At 50.2% G+C, this 10402-nt stretch overlaps 1 pseudogene across 1 annotated transcript in view; it reads left to right on the top strand.

Moving 5' to 3' along the window:
• Positions 1–1230: 1230 nt before the first annotated feature.
• Positions 1231–10402, top strand: part of LOC144114807 (multiple PDZ domain protein-like) — a 46257-nt pseudogene continuing 37085 nt past the window's right edge. The window contains exon 1 of the transcript XR_013311129.1: positions 1231–1350. The product of XR_013311129.1 is annotated as a multiple PDZ domain protein-like (transcript). The remainder of the gene's footprint in view (positions 1351–10402) is intronic.

Genomic DNA, 10402 nt, shown 5'->3' on the forward strand with positions numbered 1-10402 from the left:
TCCCTGACTAGCGAACTATCGCGAACTTTGCCCAGCAAGTAGAGCTTCTTGATAGATTGCTGTGCCGAGGTCTGTGTAACGTCGGTGAAACCGCATAAGTATGTTAAGTTCTTGCGTTTATTCAGTTGATTTCTGAAATTACTACAAAATTGCTGTCATTTCTGCCAGTCTTGAAACAGGGGGTCGTATACGCAATGACCTCGGGAAGGGAATTGCCAGATTACTTACCGGCGCATGGGTGTGTATTTGGACGGTATAGCCTCAATTAATTGGTTCGAGTGCGTCTACTGCGGCTCTACATTTTCCGGATAAGGAGGTAACGGTTTTCTCTGTCGCTGAAATGACGAACATGGGCGCTTTTATTGAACGCCTGAGGTGTTTTACTTCGTATGTATAGGAGCTATTGAAAAACCGAGGCGTTTAACTTTCATCTTTGTACTCGCTAGCGCAGAATGGACCTATTTCACACACTGAAGTGGATCATGCTCGTGATGATGTCGACGCTGTATTTCCTCTGGATTCTGCAATTTCTGAGCCCTTCGTTCTACGAACGGTACAAGAGATTCTACTGACACTCGTAAGTGCTCCTTCAAAACTTTTTCTTCGTTAAGCAAGCTTAATCACCGGGAAACAAAAATTTCTCACATTACTTCTATTTTTATCATCAGTCATCGCATTAAAACGCATCTATCCAGGTGCATGTGACAAATGCCACAGATATTCATTCTGCCCTCGAGTTGTTTAATACGTTTTAGAGCTTACGGTCGACTCGCATGGTCTTATTGTATTGCTGCCCCCGCTGAGTCAGAAATGATCGACGGCACATTACAGACGGGTTAAGCCTACCGCCCTTCGGTTAGCGAAATGAAGCACCGGTGCATGCATGCTGCCCTATAGTTCGGTCAACCTCTCTGGCCGATGACCCAGTGAATGGTCTGCCCACTATACCTCAGCATCACGCGCCAAGAGCCAAGACTCTCCTTTTTCTATTGTTTCGCATTTTATCGATCTTTCCTATTGAAGCGAATGAGCTAATCAGATTTGTTACTTGCGCGGATATTTGAGCAAACGCGGCGAGAGAGAGAGGCAAATGGACGCCAGGAACGCCCGTCGGCAGCCCGGAGGTTCCCTCCCCACCATTTATCGTGGGTGTTGCGAGAGGGCCGCCAAAACCACGCTATCTTATCGTCGGGAGCCGCCAAGAATTCCCCCTGCCGGCAGCTACGACAGCGCCGTAGTGCAGCGACATCCCCGGGCCGCGCACGCTCTCGCTGCGTCGGGTCTTGGCAGGCGCCGGTGCACGGTTATCGCGGCGCACAGGCGGAGCGGACGCATGCCGACGAGGCTCGGGTATGTCATTGTTTCCTCTCCTGCACTGCCTAGCACTCGCCGGCAGCATTGTTCGTCCGCGGCCGGCCCGACACGCATGCGCCTGCCGCGGGCTTCGCTCGATGCTTCTTCGCACGTGCGCCGCTCACTGCGGCCGGCCACAGGCCTCCTGGGCCCGTTTCTGTATAGGGTCCTGTGTAGGGTGCCTCTGAAGCCAGTAGAGACACCCTACACATCTTCCTTTGCCGCTGGACCCGTTGGTTCAGCTGGCCTTTGGTTGTGCATGCGGCGTTGTGACGCCGTGGAACTGACACTCGTGTTTCACTTTTGCCTATTCGAAGACTCTCACCTAATGGGCGTTGCTTGATGATAGGCGACGATCGAAGCTATCGGCACAGTTATGTTCCGCTGTTCCGGACAATCGGCCAGCCCTAGATCTGAACTCCCTGATCGCAGGTCTAGCGGAGCGTTGCTAGCCGGTGTATTGGGCGAGCTGCGTGTGTGGGGGCGGGACGCTCTGGCTTTGCGTAACTACCGGCAAACGATCCGCTCGAGTGCGAGAGCGGCTTTTCCGTGTTGGTGTTTCCCGCCGGAGTCCCTTGTTTTAAGCGGTAGTAGCATGCTACTACGAACGGTTTCGAGCCACTAGATGAAATATTTTAAAAAAAGTAACGAACCAGACGCTCTGTACCAGGCTACACATATTTGCCATCTGTTGGCCATCTCTTTGCCGGAACTTTTATTTACTTTTTTGTACTCTGCGGGAGAGAAGCGCTCTACTTACCGCTCGGAATGCTGTCTATAATTTCTATGTAACGTACGCTGCCAGCGGGGGAAACAAATGGTAAAAAAAAAGCGTCTGCTTCCACGGCTGCCGCTCACATAGTTGATGTCATTGCTTGTGGCTCCGAACATGCCATGCCGTTGGTTTAAATGACAAAAGTTTGCTTGTTTTTTCTTTCTCCTCAAACCCGTGAAAGTTGTAACGTTGGCGCGCTCATTTTTTCTTAAGTCGGATTTGGAATTCGCTTGCTGGAACGAAACAGTATAAAAGCTACAGGATAAATATGCGCTTGTCGTTTCACGAGTTTCTCTGATGCGCATGAGAGCAAACCTGGGCGGATATTCACGGAAGCGAAGGTTGCGAAGCATATACTTGGCCAATCGGCCTCCGAATTTCGCATCATGCTGCTGATTTTGCGCAGAGGTACTACGTTGCTGTTCCGTATTAGGTTAAAATGATTCTTTTGGCAATTATGAGACTGCCATTAAGAAGCATATTGCTTGTTTCCTGTTTTCAAAAGACCGAACGGCCATGAACGAAACAATTTTTTTTAAACATCTGTCATGTTCCGCGCAATCGCCACTTGCGCCATTCTGTGTCGGGAAAAGACAGTAAGCCATGCTGTGTATGCCATTTTACTCCAATGGAATTCGCTTTATCGTGCTTAGTTTGTGAGTCATATGATGAGCGTCAGTGTACTTTTTATTTATCTTTGTCGTTGTGCCAAGACTATTGCGTAAAACACTTGGGAAAGTTCTTGCGTAACTACTCACACGCCGCAAAGGCGGGAGAGCTCTCATATCTGGTGAGAAATTCACCATAATTTGGATGAATTATCTCGAAGCATAGAGATCGAGTTAGATTCGAAAACGCCACCGCTTATTTATTGCTGGAATATTAGGTTAATATTGCCCCACATATAGTACGCATTCATAGACGCTTGCCAAATCGCAAATGCCGCAGAACGCAGTCGCCCCGATGGCCTGCGTGGCTTGTTCCGGAACAAATGTCGAATGAAAATTTCTGTGGAAGCCTGACCTTTGATGGAAAAAAAAATAGAAGTTTCCGTTTTCTAACGTATACGCTAGAATTTCAGCAGTCGGGGCACTCGATTGTCGGTATCTGCCAGCCTATAGAGACGGTTGTCCATAAGAGACGGCACGATAGAGCATTTTTCGGGTGTAATACGGCTGTCGACTGGGCGCAAACCATAGGTGCCTTCAGGCCGCTACCAGTTTGTCCCCCTCACCACCAGACATACACTTCTCCACCGGATTGCGAGCTGCAGAAGCAGCGGATGTTCCGCGCACGGTGAGGCGCTGCTTTCCCGTCGTCACTTTTTTTCTTCTCGCACGCCAGCTTCGATGCGACTTCGCTCCCTGCGCGAGAGGCGGGGGAGGAGGCACGCAGCCAGCGCGAGCCCGGGGTGGCCGGGATATCATTGAACAGGAAGGAAATCTGACCAGCGGCCCGGCCGTCTTCGACAACGGCGGTGACAATGGCGGACGTGCGTCAGCTCCAGCCGGCTTCTCTGCCCGACCAGGCGGCCAACGACAAGGGTGAGTCCACCCTGCGTGGCGCGCAAGCTATTTCGCTGTGAATCTGAAAGTTGCATGCGTAACTGCCGCGTGTAGTGCTGGAGTTGATTCCCTGTAGCCGTTTCACGGCCGCCTCAAAGAAGCCGCGCAGTTTGCGTTCACCGAAATCTCCCTATAGTCGCGCACAGGGCGTAGCGCGCGGCGCGGTAGTGTTCTTTTTTTCCCCACGTCCGCGCGCGTTTGGTGCGTTCAGGCGGCGTAGGCCGTTGTCGCGCTTCGACAAGTCCGACAGGTAGCGAGGGCGGAGATGGGATGTCCCCTCGTATATGCACCAACCTCAGTTATGCGTCTGCTCGGCTCACTAGCGCTGTCGATCCCCTACGAACTGTGAGCTTTCTTTCCGGTATCTGGCTTCTCTTCGCGATTCCGAGGGTAATCCAGTGAACGGGATAGAAACAAAATGACTGAGTTGCGTACCTTTAAGTGACAGCAACGCCGTGTCCTTAGATTTCGACCGTCCACGGGAGTATCTTAGCGAAAAAGAACATCCACACAAGTACAACCGCGTGATATACGCTGTTGGAGCGCCTTCCTTTCGCCTGTTGCTTTTGTTATCGTGTTGGTAGGAGGGATGCTGAGGGTGTGTTAAACCGGTACAGGTTAGGAGGCTTTCGTAAATTAATGAGATTCATTAGCCGCCGCGGTGGCTGAATCGTTATGGTGCTCGGCTGCTGTCCCGAGAGACGCGGATTTGATCCCGGCCGCAGTGGTCGCATTTCAATGGAGGCGAAATGCTGTAGGCCCGTGCACTATGCGATGTTAGAGTATCTTGCTTTGGGCTAGTTGGTAACAATTTTTTGAAAACATAGCGCAAAAAACACGCGGTCTTTTTTTGCGCAATGTTTTCAAAAAGCGATGTCAGAGCGCGTTAAGGATCCCCACGTGGTCGAAATTATCCGCAGCCTCCACTACGGCGTCCCTTATAGCTTGAGTCGCTTTGGGGACGTTAAACTGTACAAACCACACCAAAGTGAATGAGAGTTATGCCGTGGTTCGAGGCGTTTTACAACGATATCTGTTTAAGGTGTATCCAGACGACGGACCTGTTTTGGCCCGCGGACTAGCGGTCACGTTGGGTTTCGCTCCCGGTCTGAGAGGTCCGCGCATGGTCCGCGGGCCGAACCGAGCGAGAAATGCGAGAGCATTTTTTCTGGCGGCGGATCACGCACTTTTAAGCCTAGTCGCACACATCAAGTCTGGCAACTACACCACACTGGTCTTTCCCGGCTCAGTGCTCCCGGCAGTCGAGGCAGCGCCAGCGAAAATAGTTTTGCGCCCACTGTTAACATGTCAACGTGGTCGGACGACGATGCGTTTTACTTTTTAGCCTTAGTAAAGCTTTATGGCTCGTCCACACTTCGGCATTCGGCGGCGAGAGCGAGCGAAATTAGTCGCAACGTCGGCGGTCGCGGCGTACACAGGTATGGTTAGAAAAGAACAATTGACGCTGTCGACGTGCCATAAGCGTATGCACTCTCATGCACACTAAACGCAGGTATTTTTCGGCACGGTATAGCATTTGTCGCATTTCCCACTTTTAGCTCAGCGTATGCAAACACAAACGGGAGGATACGCTCAGTCTTGTGGCGCCATCTAGTTGTTAGAACGGGTAACTATTTGTCAACAAACGTACGCTCCGCTTAAGCCTAGAAGGACCACAATCGTCACTCTAAATAAAAAAATAAAGCAAATATTTCACTCATACGTCTTTTTATAAGTGAGGTGAGACCAAGCGAGAAATGGGTGTGCCATTTATTGCCAGTGAACGCAACAAAAAAGGCACTAACAACGATGAATCCAGTCCGAAGCGAGCGGTCCTGCTTGTAAGCGCGCCGCCATGTTTGTCACTGTGGGAATGCAACCTCCTCCTCGCCGCGGCAGAAATCTATCCCGTACCGATCGAGCTTTCCGCTGGGTATATTTCGGCGGAATCTTTGCCGCGGCGGCGGATTCCGCTTGTTGTCGCCGCCGAATGCCGAAACGTGAGATGAGCGTTGCTGGAAGCTGATCAGAGACCTGGCCCGCCTTGTCGTCTGCTCTTTCGGTCCGTCGTGTGGATGCTGTCGCCAGCCAGGCCCTGCCGGGCCACGCGCGGTCGACCCCACGGGACCGGAACGCGGGCCAGTCCGTGGCCCGCCGTCTGGATACACCTTAAAGGGGCTGCGAAACACAGCTTGAACGGATACCGGTTACACTTCAGATGGATTCTTTATGTCGCACAGATGCTGACTCAAAAAGAATTACGAGAATCGATGCATAGGAACGGGAGTTATTCAATGAAGAAATTTCAAAATACAAGCAAACAAAATTCTGCCCTCAACTCTATTTTCGCGCAGCTTCCGATTTCACTCTCCCAATGACGACACACTGTGCGACCAATCAAAACAGCCTATTTTAGCACGTGGCGAAAGTTTACACTTCATGGTTGCCTGTTCTCTGTAACTCGTTCATGCCAAGGCTGGCGGCGCCGTTTGCATGGTTACAACAACCATGTGAACGCCCAGCTGACCAAGCGATGCTTCAACGTCACCACGACGGCGCAGAAGGGAACACTGATCAGTGACGTTCCCTTACTTATGGATCCCATCTAGAACGCGAGATACTGCGACGGTGTGACAGCCTGCTCAAGATATCAGACACATTTAGCATAGCGCGTACCGCTACTGCTTACCGCCAACCATCGCCCCTAGCGCGCTGGTTGGTCGCGGCGAGCAAGGAGCGCGCGCTGTTGACGGGAACGTGGCGCCATCTGGCGCCGCCGCCCGGTGATCCTCGACAAGCTGACGATGCGCACTGTCTGCTAAATGTGAACTGAACGCATCATTCCTTGGGACCGAAACGAACACTTATAGAGTGCAATGGCTCGATCGGATCAACTCCGCAAAGCCGCTCTCAGATACATAGAGAGTACCCATAAGTGTTAGTGCTAGGTCGTAGGATGTTTACAGAGAGGCGCAAAGTCCATCGATGCAAAAAGTACCCAGAGCCTCTAGTGGTGTATTTTTGTTTTACTTGCTTTACAGTGCTTTTATGTAGGGCAAACAAGTTGGTTTTGTTAATGTAATATAGAACACAAAAACTTGACAGAACGTATTTATAGTTAGTAACCCAATTTGCAGTATATTTACTCTTTGTTCAATCATAAAGCTCGCCCTCCGTGATGTCATATCGGATGCTAAAAACCGCCACTGTATGGGGACACCGTCAGCGCCATGAATTTGTTTGTGCGAGCTAATTAAAATATTAAAAACTGGAGTATACGCGGTACGACCGATGCTAATAGCATCCCTATAACTCCTTCTATGCAACCAACGGGCAAAACAATGCAGTGAAAATGTGTTTCGGGGCCTCTTTAAAGCGCACTTTATCTGGATTTGACGGTGTTGGCGGGTGCGCTAACAGAAAACGTCATTGTTTACCTGCCGATCAGTGACGATGTTATCCTGGTGGACAGTCTCGAAAATGTGCTCTCTGGGGTCATGTTATCAAGTTGTGCCTTGGAGATGGGCCGCCGTGGTGGTTCAGCTCTTGTAGTGCTCAGCTGCTGGCCCGAAAGTGTACTCCGGCAGCTGCGGTGGCACTTGTATGGAGACGCAATGCTGAAGGCCCGTGTGCTGTGCTTTGTCAGGGCCCGCTAAAGAACCCCACGTGGTCTGAATTATCCGGAGTCCTCCACTATGTGGCGTCGATCATGGGCTGAGTCGTTTTGGGACGGTAAACCCGGATTAGCTATTGTAAACCCAACCAAACCAAACCTTGAAGATTGAGCGAGAGCGCTTTTGTTGTAACACCAAATCCGACGTCAAAAAAGTCCATTCGTGCTGAGATGTGCCTGATCAACAATGCCTGGTATGTACGAAGAAGCAGGATGTTGCGATCCAGTTCGCCCACTAAGGGTGCTTACGATCTGGGACGTTGGGCGGGGACTGGAAGAGGGCGGTTTGGGCCCGTGTACAGACCAAAATGCATTAGGGTTATCACGGTTGCCCCCACTATATTTGCAGGGAGCCCTCAATTAAGGCTTACCTGTATGTATGTATAGTGGTGCCGCGCTCCCGAGAGAGGGGGGGGGGGGGGGGGATGAAGGTCGCAACAAAAGTTCTTGCTGTCACTAGTTCGCCCGAAACGAGGAAGAAAAGTATGCCGGTGTTTTAGTGGTGTATACACGCGTAGTGCTACATAAGCAACAAAAAAACGTTCTTTTGTTCGGAATGAACTGCGTGCGAATTCGTCCGTGTACTGATTTTCATAGTTCCACCTGTGCTGGCTGAAAGTTCCATAGCATTGACTCAGAACTGCCGTGAAGTGCCTATTGCTTCTATCTTTTTGTGTGACCGCCGCTAAAGCTGCAATGCTGCTTGTCAAAACGCAAGGTCAGAACAAAGAGCGGGCGCAGCCGTCCAATGAACAAACGCTCCGTTTCATTCATGCAATGATAACGAGATAACGTTTCACAAAGGACAGCCAGTGATAAGCAGGGGGACGTAGAAAGTATAGCGATGTGAACATAGACAAAAATGACGGTATGCACAAACTCGTTCGGTTTCTGCCGTAAAAGCGTGCTGCTGTCCACCAAAGCCAAACGCTGCTGAGATGAAGCTGCTGAAGCGTTCTTTTCGCCATTACTTTGTTTGCCTTTATCACTGCTTATTTCTCTGGGATATTTTCTTTCCTTTCGACATCGCGGGACCTCTTATCAGCGGTATTGTTCTCTGTCCGCGCGAGTTATCGGCGGTGACGAATCCGGTTCGTTAATGCCGCGTCGGGGCACATCGCGCTTGTGTCCTGCCACACGCTTGACAGAGGAACCACGAAGGCTCTCGCGGTTCTGCCTGCACGCGACAGGAACTTAAAACTCACTAATACGGGGCAGGGCTTGTTTTATTAGCAATGACGCGGAATGTTTAAGAGGAGTAGCGTAAAGTAGCTTCGGGAAGCGTTCCTGGTGCCCGCGTATGGCGTGGGATACGCGAGCAACGACTGCAGAGTAGTGCACTCAGGCCCAGAGAGAAACTACCTGAACATCTGTGGCTCACTTCTGGCGCGCGCGCCACTTGCGTAGACACATGAGCGGTGCGCACAGTTTTCCAAAAGCGCGTCCCACGCAACGAGCACACCAGGCGCGCACTGAATTCAGCGGCAGCGTACGCGCGGCCACGTCAGGACGTATCGCGCAGCTGTGCGAGGAGGAACAGACAGTGCATACGAAGCAAATCAGTCGACCCGCCTTCCACGCCCCTGCATTTCACTGTTTAACGGGGGAGCGAAAGATGCGTAAATATGTAAGCGCTACATTGCTTTGTACGGATATACGTTTTCAAGCCTACGAAGAAAATCTTCGAGGTCCGGCCCTTGCAGTGCGGCACCGCTTACTCTTGCATCTCCGCAACAAACATCGTGCGAGCAGCGTTCGGCTCTCGAGATGCAGCGGAATGGCTGACATGCGTCGCATATGTCACTGTTGAAGTGGTAAGAGTCAAAGCGAAATTCCTGAAAGCAGCAGTTTTATACTCTCTTGTCTTTTTCTTGTTGTTTTTGTTGTTGTAGACGTCTTCTTAAACAACTAAGCAGCTGATTGGCTGCCTTAGAGAGCTTGAAGATAAGCGGAACATTGGATATCAACGTTGCCGTTTTAGGAGGAATGTTATCTCTCCTTACATAGCCATCTGAAACGGAGTCTGAACAAGGCACCTTTATTTAAAAGTTTATTTGAATGCTAATACTGCCAAAACCACATCCGTGCAGCTTTCTTAGCACTAAACGAATATCCAAGACGACTATGCTGCCGTTGGCGCAGATCGCATGTATATACATAATACGCGCCCCAGCCACAAGCGTTGTCTCTCTGCTGAAAGTCAGCAGTGCTTTCGGGTACAGCGCTTCGTGCTGAGGTGGCGTCATAGTCACTTCCGTGATCAATGTTCGTGCCTTCACATTCTATACACATCCGATGTGGGTCAATTTCGCTCGAAACGAGTGCCAGATGTTCCAGCCCTGCATTATTCTTTTTTTTTTTTCGTACGCAGCAGCGTGTTCTGCATGCAGTACACGAGAAAAGAACGAACGGACATGAACCACTTTTTTTTTCAATATGTGCATGGGTCCCCGGTCCACCTAAAACTTTTGCGCAGAAATCTCAAAAGCCTGCATAAAATTTCAAGGATAAACAGCTCTGCATGTGAATGTCTGCGTGGTTTTCGTAAAATTCAGCCATCCTAATTGCGAACTTGCGGCTTCTCCTCGTGCGTGGGATGCTTTAGTTTCCTACGGTGAGGTCTGGTTTTGCAAGTCCTTCAACGTTCAACCCTTCTATTGTTGTTGTAGCGCTTAAATTCGCGTTTGCACGAGAATCGATCTCGTCACGTGCTAGAAAGCAGACAAAAGCGATAATATTTGTTTTCTTGCTTTCTGATTTTAACTAAAAAATGTAGGCTTTCCTAACTCTTAGTGATGTACAACTAATGCGCTAAAAGTCTTGTTGATTCTTAGTGGACATGTACGGCGGACACTTATTCCCATTCAAATGCGCAGTGTTTTCCGCGTAGATTAAATTATCAGTAACTACCATTGTATTTACGGAACTTTGGGGTGTGGGGCTGGACTTATCTTGTAGCTTGTTTGGCTTCCATCGCTATGTTTTGTGTTTCCTGAACACGGAATGTGTGATAAATGCACTGAAGTAGGTGCATTT

This window comes from Amblyomma americanum, chromosome 1 (genome assembly GCF_052857255.1).
Source record: "Amblyomma americanum isolate KBUSLIRL-KWMA chromosome 1, ASM5285725v1, whole genome shotgun sequence".
Lineage (NCBI taxonomy): Eukaryota > Metazoa > Arthropoda > Arachnida > Ixodida > Ixodidae > Amblyomma > Amblyomma americanum.